The sequence below is a fragment of the Rattus norvegicus genome, chromosome 3 (genome assembly GCF_036323735.1).
Source record: "Rattus norvegicus strain BN/NHsdMcwi chromosome 3, GRCr8, whole genome shotgun sequence".
In the NCBI taxonomy this organism is placed as follows: domain Eukaryota; kingdom Metazoa; phylum Chordata; class Mammalia; order Rodentia; family Muridae; genus Rattus; species Rattus norvegicus.
The window spans coordinates 57386158-57410253 of record NC_086021.1 but is presented as its reverse complement, the minus strand read 5'-3'; the positions used below and the strand labels follow the sequence as shown (position 1 = coordinate 57410253).

The window sequence follows — 24096 nt, the reverse complement described above, 5'->3', positions numbered from 1 at the left end:
GCAGTGGATAGCCTTTCAGTTATTTTCCGATCAGGGGTAAAGACTTTCTCCATGTAGGAACAGGAAATGTCACAATGCCACCCCTTTGAGAATTGAGCCGATTTAAAAATCATGCTTGAATGGGATGTTTTCTATTGAGTTCATTTTTATGCAGAGGAAAAGTACTGGTTAGCACTCATACCAACCAGCAACTAACTAGGTTCTCTACCAGTTCTCGTTAAATGTTCGTTGTCTGTCCTGATGTCCCCAGGTCCACAGCGATGTTCTCTGAAACCATTGGGAATTGTTGTCTCTTTCCACGGGAATTTCATTTTCATTTTTATGATCTGTCTGTTATTATAAAGACAATTTCCTTTGTTTTCTATATCACTGGGTTTTATGCTTTTAAACTGCAGGTTACAATACATTCATCACCAAAGAGAATACCAAATCTCTTTTATTCTGAGTGAATTTTTTTTTTAAAAAGACCAAAACCCATGAAATTCTAAGAAGAATAGAGAAATTCTCCAGTGTTACATATTCTAACTACTGGGTATGTTTCAGGGTACGTGTGTGTGTGTGTGTGTGTGTGTGTGTGTGTGTGTGTGTGTGTGTGTGATTCCCGAGTCACTGGGTAAAGTTAATTTCTTAATGTGGTGAACAAAATTTGAAGTATTCAAATAAGTGATTTCTTTCTACAAATCCTTATGCTTCTTGCCTCTGACTCCTGGTTCATCTTCATTGCTTCCTCAAGGGGAGGGAGCACCACTGAGTAGAATCATTTGAGTGCTATGGCCCCTTGTCACCCTTTGAATGGGAAACCAGTGGTGCCCTATGCTGGAATCCGATGCCTTCAATAGAATTCTCAGGGGATGGAGCCAAGAGCCAGGCTGTCGGAAAGCACAGAAGCAATAGAATGATTTGTTGAACTCAGTTACTGAATCTGTTCTCATCCTTTGTTGTTTATTCCCATTGTTTGGTAAACAGATGGAGGAATTCCAGGCCCCAATCTCATTTCCCACCTCCCTTCCTGACCCTTGGGGTAGACCAGGTTTTCTAGACAACATGGTATAGAGACATGGGGATGAATGAAGCACGATCCTAGTCCAAAGGGTTCACCCTGGGGCTGGCTTTGGTTCTGTTATAGCTATTCAGGTTGCTTTTGTTTTCATTTTTCATTTTTCTAGTATTTAAGTATCTGTTATGGAATCCAAGAAGCAGGAAGGCCTTATCCTAGTTTGCTTTCTGTTGTGATGAAACATTGATCCAAACCAACTTGGGGAAGAAGTGATTTTTATTTTATCGTATAAGTCCCAAGTCATAATCACTGAGGGAAGTCAGGGCAGGAATACAATGCAAGAACCCAGAGGCAGGAATGGAAACAGAAGCCGTGGAAGGATGTTGCCTACTGGCTTGCTCTCCCTAGATTGCTCAACTAACTTTGTTATACAGTTCTGGCACACTTGCCTGGGGGCAGTACCTCTTACAGTGTTCTGGGCCCTCCTATATCAAATAGTAGTCAAGAAAATGCTCCCACACTCGTGCCCACAGGCCAATGTGAGCAAGGCCATTCGCCTGTTGAGGCTCCCTCTTTCCAGTATGTCAAGTTAACAACAGCTCAGCCATCACTGTGCTGGTTAAAGTTCTCATCCAGAAATCGACAGTCAGCCAGGATACGATGTTTAAAGCTTAGACAATACGTGAGTATTGTTTGGTTGTATTTCTCTGTGTACAGGCAATTATCCAGATTCCCAAATCCAGGCAGCCTAGAAGGAGGCTTCCCTGTCACGCCGAGCACAGGCCCTATCTGGTCTCTCTGTGATGCTCACCCCACATGGCCATACTCTCTTGGGGGGCTCGGTCTCTACTCTCCCACTTCCTCCTTTCTACCCTATGCTCTTTCGATGTGTGTGACAATCCCTCTTCTTCATTTCTGACCGACAGGAAGGAAGGTGGGCAGGGAGCAGCAGGTGGAGAGAATGAACCAGATTGGTCAAGTCCTCCTCTGCTGTACAGGGCAATGGCGCCATTCTCCTGTGTCACCCTCACTTGCAAAGTCTTGGTTGTCTGCAGCCCTTCCACCCACTCAGCACCCACAGCTGGATGAGGGCAGAGCAAGGCAGTCACGCTGATTCACCTCAGATACATCATCGTTGGAGACAGCCCCTGGTGCTCCTTATTAGCGTCACTATCTATCACCAGTCCTTCCTACTCTTCCATTCCATCCATACCTTCTGTTCTTCCCTTGAGCCCTGGCATACCTCCCCCTACCCCTCCTCTACTGATGACCTTGTAGTTTGTTTTTAATTAAAAGACTGAAGCAACGAGAAAAGAATCCTGATGCAGCCCATCCCCGCATCTTCCTCAGCCGCCTCCGCCTTCCTCCCCTGACTCGGAGAATGACTGTGCACCTGTCTTTGCCCAACCCCAGCCTCTTGTGCGTTCGATTGATCTCCTGCCTACTCAGGGCCTAGCTTCAGCAGTTCTCCTTGTTCTTACACTGCCAGTCTCCCCCATCTCTACTGAATCACTCTCAATTGCAATACAGATGTCCTCTGGCCCTCCCGTGTTAGAACATCCTGGGCGGATGTGCTTCCTCCTCCCCTTGTCCGTCTCTCCCTTCTGGTTCAGCAGGTGTTCTTTGCTTGTTTGCACTGGGAGTTCATTAATGGTCTGGGGGAAGCCTATGGACTCCTTCTCAGGACAATGTCTTTAAATGCTCCAAGTAAAACATAGGGTTACACCTGATATAATTATCAGTAATACTATTGTATCTAGTAGGATGTGCTAACATTTTTTATTGATATACTAATGCATTTAATATGAAGGCAAGCTAAAGTTACATTTTAATTTTTAAGTAAAAATGAAAACACACCACTACAAAAGTTCTCTGTAGTTATAACCTTTATTCATACTTGCTATGCTCCGAAAGTCTGTGCAGTGTCATAAGGGCTACAGCTTCTCATTGGATCTATTAAGTTTAAACAATGAAAGTGACTAACCTCTGGTAATATTGGTTAATAAGGTATTATGTATAGAAAAGAGATGAAGTGGTCTGGGTTTCTCTCATAAGATGATGCAGCTGAATTGAATGTTCCTGTGTCAATATCAGAATCACTTGAAATCTAGTGCCACGTATAAAACTACCTTGGCAACAGTTGTGAATGCGGTGCCTTAGGGTCTCTGCAGCTATCCCTATGAGATATGAAATACAGTTCCCATGGACTGCTGATTCTGCATTAATGATTGGTGGGAGTGAGAATAAGCTGTAGAGTCCAAATACAGTTTCAGTGTTCTCCCGTCTAAGTTGGCTGTAGCCAATGAGGTCACCTGTCTTATCCACACTCTTCAGAGGACTGATCATTCTTTTGAATTACTTTTCCCCTTGGGTAAAATATGTGCTTGAGCACATATTTTATATTGGTGTATTCTTTTTCATTAAAAATTTAATTAGCATATTCCATGTTGGGTTTCATTACAATATTTTCAAGCAAAATTTGTTTCTATTGATTATCTTCATCCTCCTCTACCCCTCTGTCCCCTTCTAACACCCGCACCCCCCATGGACTTTCCGTTTTCATGTCACCTGTCCTACCGCCCCCTCTCCCCTCCTTAAGGCCTTTTGTCTCATCTTGAGGTTTTCTTCTAGTTTGGAACCATACTCACCCCACTCATATGCATCTGTGCAAACATAAGCTAGGATCTGAATGTGAGGGACCCAGGCCTGTTTTGGGTGCAGTCCTCCTTTTGGCTTCTCTCTGGCCTTGAAGGTTCTCATGCTGCTGCCTTCTCTTCTGATATATATATATATATATATATATATATATATATATATATTTATCTTCTGATATTATATATATATAATCATGGTGTCAACTAGGACTCAATCCTTCCATTTATTTACTCCCCCCCCCATCTCTCTGCATTCTTTTATTTATCTCTCCAAAGTTTTAACATCAGCCTCCACCAGGCTCCTGAATTTTAACTGCCTGTTCACTATCCCCACATGGTTGCCTATTAGAAAAGCCAGTGTGCCATGGGAGTTTGAGCTTCCAATGTTCTCAAACCAATTTTCTTTTGGTCTCTCCTCACTCAGCTAATTTCAGCTTTCTTTCTCTGAGAATTTAGGCTAAACATTTCACTGCGATGTTAATCCATCAATATGCTTGTCAGTTCTAACTTCAGAGTATGTCTTGGAGATAACCATTTCCTTACCTCAGTCCTGCCCACTCATATGATCCTCTAAGGCTGATTCTCTGATAGAGCCCCAGCCCCCTCCCCCTCCCCCTTTATCCTGTTGTTACGTTTGGAAGTTTAGTAATCTTAGAAGCAACTCATCTAATTTTGCTTCTTTGGATTCAAATGCAGTGCGCACAGTGCCTAATGATATTCTAAGCTCTCAGGCACTGCTAATGGATGTGATTCCATAGTAACGGGTGTTTCCTGTGAGTGACTTGTGGAGTTCATTCAGTAGCAAAATCATGACTATAATAAGATTTTAAATGATGCTCTGCGAGTTTGAGGCATGGTACCTCGATTTTAGGAGCTTATTGTTAAAGGACACTCAGAAGTCGTTTCAAATATTCAAATGAAATCATGACCTACATGCCTCAATATTAAGGGACTTGTTTCTGTCATGTGACTACCAGATACAAGAAATGTGTTAACGAACAGCACCTTCTCTTCTACAAATCAGCAAACAATAAAAATATCTCTGACAGCGTTAGAGTACGGGTAAGTTTTAAGCAATTAACTAGGACTCTTGTTCAATCAGAACTGTTGGATGGCAGTTAAAAGCCAAGGACTCCACTGGCCGCTGGAACACAAGTAAAGGGAGGGGATCCCAAGAGATCCAGATGAGAAGGAGGCACAGGCACAGGAACATGGAGGGTGGAACACGGAGCTCTTCGTGAGTCCATCTGCAGACTCCGTCTTGAAGATCCTTGAGAGTCCTTGCAAAATTGTCTCTGCTTACCTTGTCTAAGTGACTTGTCCGTACCACAGCCAACGCCCTAAATACTGCTGGCTTAAGAACCCCAAAGGGTAAAAAATACATTTGTCATACAGACTGTAAAAATTTTGCTGGAAAAACGCCCATATGACTCATCCCATAAAGTGGACTCTGCTCCTAAACTTTCTAGGGTAATAACTCCAGATGTCTCTTATTCATTTCTTAAGGACTCCTACATTTTATGTTATTTTTATTTTTATCCTATAGGTTATAAAGGTCTTGCAGATTTATTGCTTCTGCCCAATAGTCATCCGTTAATGAAGAAATTTAAAACAGATGAATGTGATCTATTTTCTTTTAAAAAAATATTGTATTGATTCTCTGTGAATTTCACATCATGCACCCCTATTCCGCTCATCTCCCCCCTCCCCTTATACCCACCTTCACCCTTGCAACCTCTCCTCCAACAGAGAAAAAACAAATCCCATTGTGGAAGCCAACAGTCATACCCCTTGTCCACACTTTCTTGTTTGCAAATGCTCAATGAAATGAGTCATTGGTCTGGTACTAGGCCTCTGGCTTCTATTACACTATCGGTACTGGAACCTCACTGGGACTTCTCTTGACTCTCCTGTAGTTGCCCTGTGTCATGGAGATCCTGCAGTTTTGGTAGTGTAAAACATGCCCCTTCATATACTCTGGCAGTTCATCGATGGGGTAGATGCTGGGGGTAGGCTAACTCAAAGCCCTGGATCTGGGCCTGAGAACTATCTGAGCTGGTTAGCATGCCATCTCTCTCACTCTCATGTCCTTGGAGGTCTAGATCACCCCTCCCCCCATCCCCTTTCTGCAACCAGGGCCAGCTCTACCCTTCTGCCCACTCGCCTACTCTCATGAGTGTTGCAGCCAGCAAGGGACAGGGACAGTTCTCCCACTCTCAGGACCCTAGGACCAGCTATCCTGCCTGCCATAGGTAGTGAGGGGCAAGGTAGGAGAGGTGGGCATCTCTTCCTCATTTGCACTCTGCACAGCAGACAAGAGGCAGGGCCAACATGCCCAGTCCATGGCAAGTTCTACTGTGTTGCTCAAGTAAGGTGCAGGGCCCATTCTCCTGAGTGCTGCAGCAAGTGAGGGGCAGAGGCCAGGGGTCGCTCTCTTGCCTGCTGTAGGTGGGCATCTCTCCATGGTCCGTGCTTGCATGGGAGAGGAGTGGTAGGGCCAGCTCTCCCACACTCATTCCCTCAGGGCCAGCTCACCTCCAACTCCCACAAAGTGTGTGGCAGCTTTCCTAAGTACTGTAGCTGGCTAGGAGAAGAGTCAGCTCTCCTGCTCTTACACGCCAAGGGCAAGATCTCCCACAATGCCCAGGTGAGCAGTGAAGCCAATTCTATATAACCCTCAGACATCAACATGTCCCCAAGTGGCAGCCCAGACCAGGAATGCATGACTGGCCGTTAGTGGTAACAGAGCCCTACTGCTGCAGGGCCATGGACCCAGGCATGGCCCTGATGACAGCTCAAGCCAGGAGCCCACATCCTTCCGTTTCTGTTTCTCTTCCATTCTACCACTTGCTCCTCTTAGTGGTACCCAGGATCTCAGGTGTGGCCTCAGGGATGCTATGTCCTGCTTGTGCATTATGGCGCCAGGTAGGGGTCATCTTGGGCAGCCTGCACCCCGAGACATGTGCAGTGCCAGACAGATGGTCATCTCAGTTAACTCCCTGTCTGGGCCTCATGGCTCCAGTATGGTGGTCATCTTGGGCTTTCTCTCTTTTTCTTTAGGGAATGTTAGCTACTAATCATTCAGACGGTCACAGGTGAGCACACTGAGTGTAGACATAGCCTCTCTCCTCTCTGCCATCTATTGACACACATGTGACACAGTAGCCACACCTGCAACACCTCTACATTTTACACAGGTCACCTTCATCACATCGTAACGTTCTCTGTGGTGTTATTTATGTATGTGTATACAGGGGTATTCATGCATGTCTATGTGTGTACATGTATATACACACAGATGCACACCTTAGGAATGTTCAGAATATAGGTACATACATATATATGTAATATAACTGAGAGGTGCTTGATTTGTGAGAGAGCCTGTGCCTATGTGTGTGCATGTGCGTGTGTGCGTGTGTGTGTGTGTGTGTGTGTGTGTGTGTGTTTGTGTTAGTTTTGAAGACCAGGTTTTGCTGTGTGTAGCTCTTGCTGCTTGGACTTTACCTTGTAGCCCAGGCTGACCTTGACTGTGGGCCTCCTTCTGTCCCTGCCTTCTAAGCAAAGTTCTGGGGTTGCAGGCTAGTGCCACCATATTAGAAGAGAGAGAAACTCACGAAGAATTTAAGAACTATAGCGTGGTATTAACATGCCTCCTGGCTTCAATCTCACTTTACTAGTAATGGAGCTGATGGGATACATGGATGATATCCTAATGTGCATCTTATTTAGGGGCCACTGATGGTTTCCGTGCTTTCCTCAGCTGATCCACAGGAAGCTTGGAAACAGGGCCTCAGTTTGTGCCTGAGTATTCACTCCTGTTTCTACTTTGTAAACACGATTTCATTTAAGCTGAAAAGCTATTGTTTTCAGTCAGGACTGGAAAGGCTACTCTGAGATTATCTGGCCAAGAATCAGTAATTTTGTGGTTGGAATGTGTCTGTGGTCATGTCCCACCCAGTGGCAGCATCTGAAAGGCCATGTGAACGGCTCCCACAAGCAAGGGTCACATGAGTTCATAGGCCAGATGCCAGGAGTGAAGAGCAGAGCAGGGGAGCTCAGGTCAGCACAGTGTGAACTGTCATGATGTGGAAGAAAGGCACACCTAAGGGCAGTCTCAAGGGATCTGGAAGACGGGCAACCAGAAACTAGAGGGAAAGTGATGGCATCAGAGGCAGGTTTAGAATGAAAGCAACAGCCAGCCTGGGTCAGACGGGGCCAGACATATAACCTGGTAGTGTCTGCCTGCAGTTTCTCTTGCTTATACAATGTGGTTAATTTTTCAAATATGCAAAGCACTATAAGGAGGTCCAATTTTCCCTTTTACCTAAGTTGCTACCTGTCATTTCACACATACTAAGGTAGGTTCTCTGCAATCCTAGCCTTTGTTTGTTTGTTTGTTTCCTTTTTCTTTCATAGTTCTGGGTATTGCACAAGGAGCGAGTGCTGGTCTCTGTCATAGGCTGGCAACCCTCCTAGACTCACAAATATGAATATGGATAAATTCCAACTCCAATTCAAAGTTATTTTGCAAGCAGGCTGAGTCAACAAATCTTGGATATTGACTGGATTTAGTCCTTTAGGAACTGACTCAATATTTTATGAAACTTCCTTGGAAAGTTCAGGGGAGGTCTTCAAAAGAATGGAATTAAAATAGGGTTCGTGATTTCCACCAAGTGCTTGAGTATACAAACCACAACTGCCTTTATTAACATCTTCTTGAAATTTTTGGTTGTCAAGAAGCTCCAGAATGTGTGTCAAAAGTCTGGCTTTGGAAATGTATGAATCTTGGAAGCTCCTGCTTCTCACAGGGAACATTTCATAGGAACTTGATATGGGCAGAAGAGTGTCCACCAGAGGCTGTGAGGATGTCCACATCTTAGTATGCTTTCTATCATTATAGCAGACTGAGTAATGATGGATAGAGAGACAGAGAGAGACACACACAGAAAGACACAGAGCTAGAGAGAGAGAGCCAAAGAGCCAGAGCCAGATAGACAGAGATACACAGGGAGGTAGACAGAGCCAGAGAGATACATACAGAAACAGAGACACATAGACACAGAGAGACAGAGACAGAGACAGAGACAAACAGACACACAGAGAGGCAGAGACAGATACATACAGAAACAGAGACAGAGACACACAGAGAGACATAGAGAGACCACAAAGACAGAGATACAGAGACACATACAGAGACACAGAGAGACATACAGAGACACAGAGACAGTTGTTTTCCCTCACAGTGGTTTTTAAAATTTTAGTTTGAAGGCAGAGGTCTCATGTACCCAAGGCTGGCCTTGAACTCTTGACTATCTTTCATCCACCTCCAAAGTTCTGGGATTCTAGCTCTTACTACCATGTCTGTTTCATGGTTTTAGAGTCTGAAAAACCCAAGCCTAGCATTTGCTTGGCTTCTGTTGAGGGGATCATGCTACATCATGTTATAGCAAAAAAAAAATGATAGTACTATAGGAAGAGAGAGTAAACTAAAATATAGCAATGGAAGACATATATGTTTTTATACCACCTATTGGGTTCAGTCCCAGGAAAACTAGAACTCATCCAAAGAAGAAGGCATTGATTGGTTCACAAGAGTCTATACCCATGATCCAAATGCCTCCCCCAGCATTGCTGTAACATATGAGCTTCAGGAGGACAAACTCAAATAGTCGCAGTTTGGTTTCATGACAAAAGGTTGGTCTAAGGCAGACAGATTATTTGGTGTCATCCCAGAGGGCCCAGCACAATCACAATACCCAGCATTGGTATGGTCTAGATCTTAAGAGTTTCTAAACTCCACATGTTAAAGGTTTGGGGCCAATGGTGAGGAGTTGAACCTTTCAAAGGTTAGGACTTCCTGGGTAGCTTTTGAGTTATTGTGAGCATGAGTGGGATAGTGGGATCCTTCCTCATCTGTTTTTCTTCCTGACCGCAAGACAAGCAGCTTTGCTCCAACATGTACTCTGACCATGCCCTCCCTTCATGATGAACCGATTCTCTTAAAGCAATAGGGCCAACCAGCTATGGACTTGACACCTCTAAAACTGGGAACCAAAACAGAACTTTTTTACTTACAAGTTCATTTATCTCAGTAGTGGATGTCCGACTACTACAGAATCCTTGTAAGGAACAGAGGGAGAGAGGAAGGAGAGAGCACTGCAATAAAGACTCAGCTTTTTTTTTTTCTTCTTTGGAAATGGAGGAATGGGTTTGTGAGCCAAGAAAGGCAGGTGACTTATAGGAGCCAAAGGCAATTCTCCCTGGGGGCCTCCATAGGAACATGCCTGTCCTTACATTTTAATTTTAGACCAGTGAAACTCATGTTTGCCCAACCTTTCTCCCTTCCTTCTAACATTGGAAATGTCATGAGTCTTCTAAACCCTTCATTCCCCACTTCGTCCCTTTTCTGCACCCTCCCTCTCTATTTTTTTGAAATATGGTCTTGCTATGTAACCCTGGCTGACCTAAAACTATGTAGCCCAGGTTGGCTTCAAACTCATGATAATCCTCCTGACTTTGCCTCTCTAGTGCTGGGATTTCAGACTGTAGGCCACTATGCCTGGCTCCATTTCTGACTTCCAACTCTCCAGAATTATGAAGTAACAAATCTATGCTGGCTTGGACCAGACCACTGGCTCCTGGCCATTTGTTTCAGCAACAGTAGCAGGGAAAGACAGAGTGGAGCCTGCTGATGGGCATCCCCTCAGCTGCTGCTGTCCACGTGGCCTTTAACAAGGTTGACCAACTGATGTTTATAATCATCATTGGTGTTAGATTATGACATTAGGGCTTGTTTCCAAAGTGTTTGTAACACTGTCAGTTTCCTAGACTAATCAGATACATTTTAACTTGGCAAAAACAAAACAAAACAAAAAAAACCCCTAAGGACTTTAAGGCCGGTTTTCAGGTTCTTGAAGATGCATCATAGCCTAGGCACTTAGCCCTGTTTTGCCTGCTCAGTATTGTAACAGTCAGAATGCATGTTTTAGTGGTAAAATAAAAAAAGCAAATTATACATTCTAGTTCATATATTGGCATATTCTATCCAAATATACATATACCATACAGATGATATAAGTATCATACCTCAAGTAAGCAAGTCAGTATCTGAGGTTACTATGGAGACTCCAGACTGGCGAAGTTGCAGACAAGGAATATAAAATGATGTTTGTTTTACAACTGTTTCATTCCTGTCCATTAGTAATCACTCGGGAACAACATAGTCCAATGTCCAATAATTTCTAAATTGCTGGGTCACTCTCTGAGTACCACACTGGGGCCACCACACAGAGGAGAAGCCAATCAGAAGGCGTTTACTTTGAAGGTCACAGCCTTTGCAAGTGGCTTTGTCACTGTAGTTGATGCTCATCTCGGACAGGAAGGAAAACAAGCGAGCTAGAGTGCAGCCGGGCACCGGGTTTTCAGAGAATGTTTGGGTTCATTCCTGTGTGAAGGAAAATTTCTAATCTGGGTACTTAGTGCACCCTGCATGGCTTTGAGTTGATTTGACCAGGGCGAGGGGAGCATAAAGAAGGAGAGAGCACAGAAAAGCTGGGATTGGGTGGGCTGCGTGCTCTGATGGAGGTTCACCAGCACTAGCCTGGAAAGTCACAAGGAGGTGGGTTTAGCTAAATCCCTGTTATAGGTCTGTGCAGGGAAGCTTTTCAAATTGCCATCACCACTGAGGAAGCTGTGGTTGGTAGTTTCTGCATACAGTGGTTAAAAATACTGTACATGGACCAGAGGAAGGCTTTGCCATTTCTCTGCTTCTGACCTGGGGAAGGATTTGCATTTCCCTGAGTCTTTGACAGAGCCATGCTGTCTGTCAATAATACACATCTATCCGGGACTTCATCATTGTGGGCTTCTCCCTATCCCCCTCCCTCCTTCTCCCCCTCCCTCAACCCTCCCTCCTCACTCCTCCCCCCACCTTGTATATGTGTGTGTGTGTGTGTGTGTGTGTGTGTGTTATTTGTACTTGTAGCTACTACCTCCTGAAAGTGTGAAAATTAAGAGGAGATGAGGGTGTGGGAGGAGAAAGTAAGGGTGGACAGCCCAGCATTGTGACGCAGAGGCAAGGGGAAAGCTTGGGACAGAAAACCTAAGGGATCACTATTACTGCTGGCTCTATCACAAACTACATTATGGAATCCCAAGGGCGAGTGTCTCTGTCTGTAACATGCTGCACCTCAGGCCTTCTTCATTCAGTAGTTCAGTAACTTTACCATGGAGGCGAGTGCCGTCCTATCCAGGACTTTATCCAGCCCACTCCCTTCGATTAGAGAATATTCCCAGAAGGCCTGACTTAGCATGGTCCCAGAGCAATTGAGAAGTGACTGCCTAGGCACCTGGGAGCTGAGGCAGCCGTGGCCTGGAGCCTGTCTTAATTGTTAACTCAGGCTGAAACCTTCTACAGTTTCCAGAACTTCAGGGAATACAGATTCAGTCAGCCCTCTCCCTCTCCCTCTCCCTCTCCCTCTCCCTCTCCCTCTCCCTCTCCCTCTCCCTCTCCCTCTCCCTCTCCCTCTCCCTCTCCCTCTCCCTCTCCCCTTCCCCCCCTCTCTCCCTCTCCCTCTCTCATGTACCTTTTGGTTTGGGGAAACACTTTTCAGCCAATTACTATTTGAATCTGTTGTGGGCAAACAGAAACACTTTGAATTTTGCAGCATCTGTACCCAGAGTAAAGATACAGTGCACACGCCTTTGTCAGCTCCGACTGCTGTGCCCACGCCAGTGTGTACTCCTGTATCACCACACGAGCTAGGCGTGGATGCCTGCCTGTGTGCACGGTAGCCACAGGCCTGGCGGTTATGCTCAATGTATTTATAGGTTCCGTAGCCAGGGAACATCGGTGCCGTTATGTAACACTGGAAGCTCTCTGTTTAGGGAAGTGGCCTTATTAGAAAGAGAGATGCCGCCCAGGGACCCAGTGTTGGTATTTTCTTGTACAGCTGAGGCAGCTGCTGAGCTGCCTCTGCTAAGCTCGCAATGGAAGGAAAGTAAGTGGGTCTCCAGAGATGTCCAGATTTGTCTCCCACTCACTACAGGTTTGCCACTCTCTTTACTTGATGTTAAGACACTTGGAGGGGAAGACATAATATGGGCTTGCCGATCCCATTGCGCCCAGCGTGTGGCTCCATGCTTAATGCACGTTTTGGCTGACTGAATGCCTGCTATGTTAAACAAAACTAGTGCACAGCTGTATGGCAGCTGGAAGACATGGACCGTGTCTGTTTTGTCAGAGAATGTAAGTTTGGGGTATACATCTTAATGAGAAGACTGTCAGCACCTTTATCGCCCTGCCCTTCTGGGGTTTGTTTCAAAACATTCATTTCTGCCATGTTGAGAAGGGGAGGTAAAATGGCAGTACAGTAAGAGCTCCCAGCCAGCTTTCAGCTGAATGCTTTCCCAGTTGTGCAGGTGAGAAGAGCAAGGAGAATACGGTAGCGCTTACCTCCTCACACTGCCTCACGCCTTTGACTGTGTGCTTGCCTGGGACTGAGTTCTTTCAGTCTTCTGACCTACTTCTCTTTTAGCCCACTGCCAATACCCGTTAGACTCAGGTTCACCACGAGGCCTATTGGAACTCATAACTTAGTCTCCAGGAGCAGACAGACATCCCACAGAGAGCCAGACAGGTTCTGCCTCAGTCTTACTAAAGCCTTCCAAATGAGCAAGTCACCTTTTCATCCAGTGTGGCTTCATTCGTTCACAACAGGGTGCTATTCCGGATATCCAAGGACAGTGTAGGGGATATCCAAGGATTCTGACAGCTGAGACTCCACACTTAGCCTGTCCTCTTACTGAAGTGTTTGTACCCAAGGCAAGCTGGGCTCAGTTAGCTGATTGCTGCTAATCTGACTGGATAAGTAACTTTCCAAATGCCTGCTTTTAACTTTGGACAAGGAACTTGCTTATTAAGACAGGGTGACATATTAGTGTCAGAGTCTCTGAACTTTAGAACTCCTGGTTTTCCAGGCCAGGTCCATTTCCTTTAGGCCTTTCCTGTGGACCACAGAATGCTTGCAACAACCTTGCTTCTACCAAACGTGTATTGGTAGCTCCTCTGTCCACTGAGGTTCTGAGAATGAAAAGTGTCTCAGGATATTGGTCTGGTGGGGTTACTCCCCATTGGCAAGTTATATCCTAAGGCAGTGGTTAAAAAGCTTTGCCTGTATCAGAACCCAGCTCTGATGTTTCCTCCTATGGTTTAGCAGGCCACCTGGATGCTGTTGGCTTCTGAAATTCTGTGCCAGATATGAGTGGTCATGAAGTACTTCATAGTTCTTAGGTAAACAGACACAACCATATGGAGGTGGTGAAAGTTTTCTCTTCTTACTATGTTGGCTCCAGGACCCTGGACCCAGGAACAGAATTGAGGTCAGGCCAGGTGACAAGCGATTTTATCCACTGAACCATCTCATTGGTCTAACTTTAGAGAAACTAGTACAATTATTCTGTTGGCTACCCATAATAATAAATTTGTCCCTTAGTTCTTATATATTATTGCATCTCTCAATCCTCACCAGAAAAGCTTATTTCTTTTGCAGTAGATAATGTGGATATCCATAATGGAACACTGTGTAGAGAGTAAGGGACCGTGGAGTACTCAGCTTTAAATGGGACTTCTCAAGCATACCACCTCCTTTCCAAACTCAGGGACCATTGCGGAAAAGGGATGGAAAGAAAAGGGAGGCAGAAGGAGTGGATGACTGTAGCAAGCCTGTATTGCCAGACATAACGGTGTAGTTGCACACATGAACTCACAGTGACTGAGACTGCATGCACAAGACGTGCACAGGCTCAAACCAGCCAAAATTCCATCATTGGTAGGGGAGGAGTCATGAAGTCCCACCCCCATACGATGACATCAGATTTGATGGTTGCTGGGGAAGGAAGAGACAATTTTGTTTAGGAATGCGGACCCTTTGAGGCTACCCTGTCCATTCTCTGACAGATGGTTCCGTACTCAGACAAATACAAGCAGCACTAAAAGAACACACACACACACACACACACACACACACACACACACACAGAGAGAGAGAGAGAGAGAGAGAGAGAGAGAGAGAGACAGAGACAGAGACAGAGACAGAGACAGACAGAGACAGAGTGCAGAAAGACAGAGGGAATGAACATGAACTGGGAGGGAAAAGTGGGGAAATAAGGGAGAAATTGGAGTGGAGGGAATAGGGGTCCATTTGATCCAAACACGTTATATTCATGTATGAGTATTAAATAAAATATTTGAAAAATGAAATATAAAAAGATTTGTATTGTAGTTAACTCTTTCAGAACTGGTGATAGGTTGAATGCTTCATTTTATAGTAGATCTTCCCCCTCTATAGAACTTTTTAATCTTGGCATAAATAATTTTGTTCATGTGTTCTTGTAAGATGGAAGGTGGCCCAATTTATGTGCTTTTGACCTCTCCGATATCTCCACTGCTTCTCCTCCTCCTCCTCCCCCTCCTCCCCCTCCTCCTCCTCCCCTTCCTCCTCCTCCTCCCCCTCCTCCTCCTCCTTCTCCCTCCTCCTTCTCCCTCCTCCTTCTCCCTCCTCCTCCTCCCTCCTCCTCCTCCTTCTCCCTCCTCCTCCCCCCTCCTCCTCCCCCCTCCTCCTCCTTCTCCTTCCTCCTTCTCCCTCCTCCTCCTCCTCCCCCTCCTCCTCCTCCTCCTTCTCCCTTCTCCTCCTCCTCCTTCTCCTCCTTCTCCCTCCTCCTCCCTCCTCCTCCTCCCCCTCCTCCTCCTCCTTCTCCCTTCTCCTCCTCCTCCCCCTCCTCCTCCTCCTTCTCCCTTCTCCTCCTCCTCCTCCTTCTCCTCCTCCTTCTCCTCCTTCTCCTCCTCCTTCTCCCTCCTCCTCCTTCTCCCTCCCCCTCCTCCTCCTTCTCCTCCTCCTTCTCTCTCCTCCTCCTTCTCCCTCCTCCTCTTCCTCCTCCTTCTCCTCCCCCTCCTCCTCCCCCTCCTCTTCTTCCTCCTCCTTCTCCCTCCTTTTCCTTCTCCCTCCTCCTCCCCCTCTTCCTCCCCCTCCTCCTCCTCTCCCTCCTCCTCTTCCTCCCCCTCCTCCTCCCCCTCCTCCTCCTCTTCCTCCTCCTTCTCCTCCTCCTTCTCCTCCTCTTCCTCCTCCTCTTCCTCCTCCTCCTCCTTCTCCTCCTTCTCCTCCTCCTTCTCCTCCTCTTCCTCCTCCTTCTCCTTCTCCTCCTCCTTCTCCCCCTCCTCCTCCTCCTCTTCCTCCTCCTCCTCCTCCTTCTCCTCCTCCTTCTCCTCCTTCTCCTCCTCCTCCTCCTCACTCCCTTTTCTCCTCCTCCTCCTTCTCCTCACTCCCTTTTCTTCTCCCCCCCTCCTCCTCCTCCTCCTTCTTTTATAAGGAATAGGAAGAGAATATTAAGAAGTCCTGCAGGAGGAAATGCCTTTATGTTTCAGGAGCTCAGACGCTATAATCCCATAAGGATGCCTAGAAACATCCAGAAGGGACCCGCTGATATGTTAGCCACAGGTTAGACTGGCCTAAACCTTCCCCTCTTCCTATAATTTATTACTACTAGTTTTCAGCACTACTGTCCTCCTATAAAACAAACGAACAAAAAACCCACTTCACAGTGCCTTTGTAGAGCCTCTTAAATAGCAAAAGCAAAAATGCCAGTATATTCCCATTTTAGTCAGACTCAAAACTAAAAGGAAATTTGAGAAGATGATTAGGGGACTTGACTCTGTGTCGTATAACCTTTGCTTTTAGGTCTGACCTCTGATGATGAGTTGGGCATGGTGGCACAGGCAGGAGAATCATTGGTTAGTTCTTGAAGAATATTGACCTCCCCCTTTCCCCCATCCCCTGCGGCCATCGGTTGCCAGTGACTCCTCAAATAAGGGTGGGTCTCCCTGAACTCCTCCCTTTCTGTGATAGGACTTTGGTTGGCCTCATCTCACGCCAGTCTTGTGCATGCCATTATTGAAAATCTTCCCTTGACTGTCTGTCTCCCGATGGGTTGATCCAGATTTCTTTACTGTGATTTTCCATCGCCTGCAACCTATCCTTCCTTGATTCCCCAGGGTCTTCACCTGGCCGACCCCTGAAGCCAAGAGGGTTAAGGGTGTCAGGAAGGTACTTGGGAGGGCTTGTTTTAGCAGGTCCTGTCCTGAGAATACCTGCTCAGGTGTTCTGATTGGCCTCAACTATCCCAACCGTTGCAGCAGGACTAAAAACTCCCTTCACTCTATCATCAGGCAAAAAGCACAGCTTCTCTTCGCCTTCAAAATGGTCCCTGCATGGTGTCTGCTTTCAAACTTCTCAAAGTGCTCAAGTTCACCACCCTGCCCTAAATACATCACTTTTTATCTTGTAAGGCCCGGGAACATGGACATCAGTGCTGCTGATGAGCTCCCTACTTTCTGTTTTTAGTGCCCAGTGTGCCGGGAAAAGTCCTTTGCTGAAATGAGGCTCTCCTGGTGCCTTGTGCCTGTCTCCATATGCCTTCCTTGCCGGGGTTCTGAAGCAGCAGATGCTATCTTTACTTTCTCCTCTGCGGTTCTTGTTTCTCACCCAGACCACCAAAGCCCCTGGAAGAGGATTTGAGGACTTTTGATCCACCCGTGACCCCTTTGAAACACCAGTGCATGATGCTCTTTGGTTGCCGGGTGTCCAGTTTGCTATTTTTCTGTCTCAGTTTCCTTTATTTAGAAATGGCGCGCTGACCTGATTGAAGTATTCCTGCCCTACCTCAGCTCACAGCCATGGTGAGTTTGAAGCAGGGCTTGACTTATTGGCTTCCCTGGCCTGCCTATCACCCGTGGAATGAAGGGGGCTGGCAAAAATGGCTGAGATATTTAATTGGAGCAGCTTTCTTTATTCGGGATCGATTAGTATTTGAGTTTTAAAGCACACACTCAGAGTTAATAACGCTATCCCGAATCTTTTCCTGGGATTATAAGAGGAATCTCAGAAAACTGGTAAAATCTGATAAACACTTGGGATTATTAAAAGCGAGGAGCCAGGGATGGAGAGGTGGCTCAGCAGTTAAGAGCACTGGCTGCTCTTTGAGAGGATCCAGGTTCAATTCCCAGCACCTGGATGGCAGCTTGCAACTGTCTGTCTGTAACTCCTGCCCCAGGGGATCTGACACCCTCACCCTGACATATATGCAGTCAAATCACCAATGTACATAAAATGTAAATGTAAATTAAATTAAAAAAGTAATGAAAAACGAGAGTCCAGTATCATTATTTAAAGTGCTAAGTGAGTCTTGGTTATCTAAGGTGTCTACCGTTATGGAGGGGGCTCTAAAATTATCCAGAAATGAAAGGTTTATTTTAAATGATTGGAAATATTTCTCTCTGAGGTGACTTGGGCCACCTCTATTTCTTTGGCAGTCAGTCTAGTAAAGATTTGATTGTGGAAAGGCTGTTAACATCAAATATGGCTTTAGTGCAGACATCTGTATTATCTAAATTGTGGTTTAGTGTCCTTGCTTGTGGTCTTCCTTCTGTTTCTTCTGCATCCACAAGTGAGTTCCTCATTCATGTTTCCTCATCTAATAAGCATCAATAAAGGCAAGTAAGTATGGGCTTAACCTCAAGGAGAAGAGATGAATCCACACCACCGTCAGAGCATACATAAGATGGAGATCCACAGACTGCAGACAGCTGGCAGACAGTGCAAGCACAGGGAGCACTCAGTGTGTGCTCACTAAGGCCCGAGTGCCAACCGAGCTAGCCTTCAGGGGGGACATCAGCAAAAGCACCCTGAAGGTGACTCATACCTGCTTTCAACACAAGCAGGAGAGAGGATGAGAGTTCTAAAGGTCACGTAGGTGGTGAAGCCTCTTTATGTGGAGAGTGAGGGTGCTGCTGGCCTGTTAGCATAGCACCAAGGAGCTAGTGAGTAGGCCTAGGGTGGAGTGAGGCGAGGCTGGGCAGATAGAACTGTCTTAGCCCATTGCAAGTAACAGTGCCATTCACTGCTGGGACAAGACTGCACCCTCACTCTTTAGACAAAACAACTACAAAGTCCCCAACCTAAGTGTTTTATCCCTCTTTACCCTCATCCATTGCAATGGCTTGGGTGCTTCCTAAACATACAGATGCTTTGACAAAGATGAACTTTCCATGAAAGGCCCGAGGAGTTGGGAACACCGATGTTCTGAGCTTATATAGGTATTAATACTCAATAATGATTTCTACTTAGGCAAGAACACAAAAGACAATGGGTTTATTTTTCACCCCTGCAAAACAGTGAGACATGATTTTTCCCCCTTCTCTATTCACAGGGAAGCCGATGTCCCAAACTGCTCTCTAATTTTAAAAACTCCTGTGTCGAAGCAAGAGATGCTCTTACCAAGGAGGGTGATGAGTTTCTTCTTTTTAAGCTTCCTGACACCATTGTTTATGCTAAGGTTGAGACCAAGAATAAACAAACATCTGGGTGATTTTTATTGGTGTAGTATCCCTTGATTTTTTTTGTTTATTTATTTTGAGCTAATGCCAGTTTTCACATCCTGAGCCTTTTCGCCTTTGCCAGAAGCTGCCAAGTAGGTTGATGACAGCGTGATTTGCCTGCTGCCGAGTTGAGGATGAACTTGACCGAAGAAATAGAATATTCTCCCACAGTAGAAGTGGTTTCAGAGCTTACCTCAGACAGAGTTTGATATATCTGTGTTTGTGGTCACTGATTGGATCCCGACATGCAGGCTTTCTTGCCCTGGATTTCTGCCGATCTCAGATTCACTTAATCATTTGCTCTGTCCTGAGCCTTTCTCCATCAGGGACAATGCTATAGGCTGGGAGGAAACATCACTTATGGGGTAAAGATTCTGTGGTACTGTTGCAGCTTGTACTTGAGGAAGCCAATAAGGTCAGCTTGACATCAACTTTCTATTGTAATGTCTAAAACATATCTGTAACCATTCCGTTGTTACACGAGTTTACACATGATCATTTATGCACACACGCACACGTGAGTAGTCTTAAAGAGAGCACAATGTCTCCCTAAGGCTCACAAACACTTGGCTGTGACAACCCAATCATCCTCTTCGTGATTGTGAGCTGTTCTCATCTGCTGCGGAGCAAGATAGATTTCAGTTTGTATAGTAACCTCATCTGGTTACTGTAACAGATGAGGAGCCAGGATAGACTCACGTTTGTGGTGACAGTAACCAATGGGGCAGCCTCTGTAAGTTATCCTGCTCTTGCTCTATAATGGGAGGTGCCCATACTTGGTTTTGATCGGCTGACGAGAAACAGTGGGTCCATTTCTGCAGAAAAAAAAAATACTGACGACTTGAATCTTTAGCAAAATTAATGGCAGTTGGAGGAATTCCCAGCTGCACATGTAACGGGAAGTGCTTAACTACCCAATTAATCAAGAACGGAGGAACTCAGAGAAACACAAGATTTAGTCAGTTTGCGCAGCAGTGTAGTTGGAAGATGGCACAGAAGCACCCCTCTCTATTGACTGCAACTCCTAGTGGCCGGGGAGATGCTATGCAATCCTGGAGCAGTGCAAAAATATCTTTCTACTTTCTTTTCATTTTCCTTCATTTCTACAAATGTTCGTTGTTGCCTCTTGTGTATCAAACTCCCCTTGGGGATACGAGGATGAAAAGATTCTCCCCCCTGCCTGTAAGCAGGTATTCAGCACACGTGCAGGTCAACACAGCTTGTGGGGCTGGGGAGATGGCTCGGCCTGGAGAGCACTTGCTGTTCTTGCTGCTCTTTCAGAGGACTCAGGTTTGGCTCCTAGCACTCAGGTGGCAGCTCCCACTCGTCTGTAACTCCAGTTCCTGGATCCAATGCCCTCTTCTGGCCTCCATGAACTCTTGCCTGCATGTGGTACACATGCATACCTTCCATTCACACATAAAATAATAAAAGAATAAATCATATTGAAAAAAAGAAAATACAAATTAAGGAAGGTCTTTATCAAGAGAAAAGTTAGAACTTAGCTCTGAGCTTCCAGCAGGCTTCAGTGCAAACCAAACTATAAACAATATTATACTGTTTTCTATAGAAATACAATACACCAAGGTAATGGTTGTTTAGTTTTAGTTACCTCTAACCCAGGGCTTTAATATTACCAAGAGTTGTCTTTATTTAGTCTGGGTACAGGTTGACTGGATATTAGTCTTTCGTGTTTGTCTTATTGTTCGTTTTTAGTTTTTGAGATAGGTCTTGGTCTCTTAGGGTTTTACTGCTGTGAACAGAGACCATGACCAAGGCAAGTCTTATAAAGGACAACATTTAATTGGGGCTGGCTTACAGGTTCAGAGGTTCAGTCCATTATCATCAAGGTGGGAGCATGGCAACATGCAGGCAGGCATGGTATAGAAGGAGCTGAGAGCTTTACATCTTTATCAGAAGGAAGCCAGAAACAGACTGGATATCCTCAGGCAGCTAGGAGGAGGGTCTCCAGGTCCACCCCCACAATGGCACACTTCCTCCAACAAGGCCACACCTTCTAGTAGTACCACTCCCTGGGCCAAGCATATGCAAACCATCACACTTGAGATATAGCCAACCCATCTTTGAACTCATGATCCTCTTGCCTCAGACCCTTGAGCATTGGAGTTACAGATTCATGCTGCCACCTCTCCTGGCTCAGCCTTCTGTGCCTTCAGGAGCACAGTCACAGGGACTTCCACATGTGGCCACACTCCCAGCGACACCATGTGTGAGATGTTTTGGCTGTGGAGTCCCGAGGTGAACTGAAGCTGACCTTCCATTAAAAGACAAGTGCTGGTGTCCATCCAGGAGAGCACTGCTGGCTTCAGCTCTGTTTCCTTTAGTCAGGAGGATGGCTCTTCCCTGACACCATTTCTGCTAAATCGCATGTGTATTCTGCAAGAATGTGTCTCCTCTTCTTTCACACTCGGCATCTTTGCAGCATTTCACGCTAAATGGAGAAGGTTCCGTCGTGTTCCGCAGTTGAAACAGAGCAAGAGACTATTGAGTAAAGCCAAGCTCCCTGGAATCATGTGAGGGAACAATGACAGCTTAAATGAGAAAGGCTTCTGTCTCAAATTCTTATTCTTAATACAACTCGAGCCTCCACACACAGAGACATTTTGCTTGTCCATCATTGTCAACTTTTATGCTCTCCGGATATAAATAACTCCTGGAACAACTATCAAGCCACATTTCAACAGCGATTTTCAAAACTCAAGTCACATTCTTTTGAAAATCCTTCAGGATTTTTTTTTAAGCAAGAAGGAATTTTTTTTTTTACTCATTTTAATCATGTTTATATTACTTAGCGTTGTCTTGAATTCACATGGCTTAAATTGAAAAGCCTGTTCACAAGATATCAAAGTGAATAAGTGATGATTGGGCGGACTCGTCAGATAAAAAATTCAACATTTTTAAACCTTTCCCACCTCTGCATTTCTTGAGTTAGCTCTGACATATGTTTCTCTGTGTCTTGGCTGAACAGTGTAAGATAGGTCAAACATCAATAACAGTTTATCTACGGACTTAAAATAGTCTTAAAAACTATGGCTCACTGCTGTACCCCCAGCCCCTGGGAGGCCGTCACAGGATGACTGAAATTCAGGCTAACCTGGGCTACATAGTGATTTTTTTTTTTTATTAACTTGAGTATTTCTTATATACATTTCGAGTGTTATTCCCTTTCCCGGTTTCCGGGCAAACATCCCCCTCCCCCCTCCCCTTCCTTATGGGTGTTCCCCTCCCAACCCTCCCCCCATTGCCGCCCTCCCCCCATACACTAGTTCACTGGGGGTTCAGTCTTAGCAGGACCCAGGGCTTCCCCTTCCACTGGTGCTCTTACTAGGATATTCATTGTTACCTATGAGGTCAGAGTCCAGGGTCAGTCCATGTATAGTCTTTAGGTAGTGGCTTAGTCCCTGGAAGCTCTGGTTGCTTGGCATTGTTGTACTTTTGGGGTCTCGAGTCCCTTCAAGCTCTTCCAGTTCTTTCTCTGATTCCTTCAATAGGGGACCTATTCTCAGTTCAGTGGTTTGCTGCTGGCATACGCCTCTATATTTGCTGTATTCTGGCTGTGTCTCTCAGGAGCGATCTACATCCGGCTCCTGTCGGTCTGCACTTCTTTGCTTCATCCATCTTGTCTAATTGGGTGGCTGTATATGTATGGGCCACATGTGGGGCAGGCTCTGAATGGGTGTTCCTTCAGTCTCTGTTTTAATCTTTGCCTCTCCCTTCCCTGCCAAGGGTATTCTTTTTCCTCATTTAAAGAAGGAGTGAAGCATTCACATTTTGATCATCCGTCTTGAGTTTCCTTTGTTCTAGGGATCTAGGGTAATTCAAGCATTTGAGCTAATAGCCACTTATCAATGAGTGCATACCATGTATGTCTTTCTGTGATTGGGTTAGCTCACTCAGGATGATATTTTCCAGTTCCAACCATTTGCCTACGAATTTCATAAACTCGTTGTTTTTGATAGCTGAGTAATATTCCATTGTGTAGATGTACCACATTTTCTGTATCCATTCCTCTGTTGAAGGGCATCTGGGTTCTTTCCATTTTCTGGCTATTATAAATAAGGCTGCGATGAACATAGTGGAGCACGTGTCTCTTTTATATGTTGAGGCATCTTTTGGGTATATGCCCAAGAGAGGTATAGCTGGATCCTCAGGCAGTTCAATGTCCAATTTTCTGAGGAACCTCCAGACTGATTTCCAGAATGGTTTTACCAGTCTGCAATCCCACCAACAATGGAGGAGTGTTCCTCTTTCTCCACATCCTCGCCAGCATCTGCTGTCACCTGAGTTTTTGATCTTAGCCAATCGCACTGGTGTGAGGTGAAATCTCAGGGTTGTTTTGATTTGCATTTCCCTTATGACTAAAGATGTTGAACATTTCTTTAGGTGTTTCTCAGCCATTCGGCATTCCTCAGCTGTGAATTCTTTGTTTAGCTCTGAACCCCATTTTTTAATAGGGTTATTTGTTTCCCTGCGGTCTAACTTCTTGAGTTCTTTGTATATTTTGGATATAAGGCCTCTATCTGTTGTAGGATTGGTAAAGATCTTTTCCCAATCTGTTGGTTGCCGTTTTGTCCTAACCACAGTGTCCTTTGCCTTACAGAAGCTTTGCAGTTTTATGAGATCCCATTTGTCGATTCTTGATCTTAGAGCGTAAGCCATTGGTGTTTTGTTTAGGAAATTTTTTCCAGTGCCCATGTGTTCCAGATGCTTCCCTAGTTTTTCTTCTATTAGTTTGAGTGTGTCTGGTTTGATGTGGAGGTCCTTGATCCACTTGGACTTAAGCTTTGTACAGGGTGATAAGCATGGATCGATCTGCATTCTTCTACATGTTGCCCTCCAGTTGAACCAGCACCATTTGCTGAAAATGCTATCTTTTTTCCATTGGATGGTTTTGGCTCCTTTGTCAAAAATCAAGTGACCATAGGTGTGTGGGTTCATTTCTGGGTCTTCAATTCTATTCCATTGGTCTATCTGTCTGTCTCTGTACCAATACC

General features: G+C 45.4%; 1 protein-coding gene and 1 non-coding gene across 5 annotated transcripts in view; one reads left to right on the top strand and one right to left on the bottom strand.

Annotated features, from left to right (window-relative positions):
* Nucleotides 1-24096, top strand: part of Cacnb4 (calcium voltage-gated channel auxiliary subunit beta 4) — a 262372-nt gene that overhangs the window by 168018 nt on the left and 70258 nt on the right.
* On the bottom strand, nt 6714-6840 carry LOC120102058 (small nucleolar RNA SNORA17). The gene has a single exon (XR_005503091.1). It is a non-coding gene; the product is annotated as a small nucleolar RNA SNORA17 (small nucleolar RNA).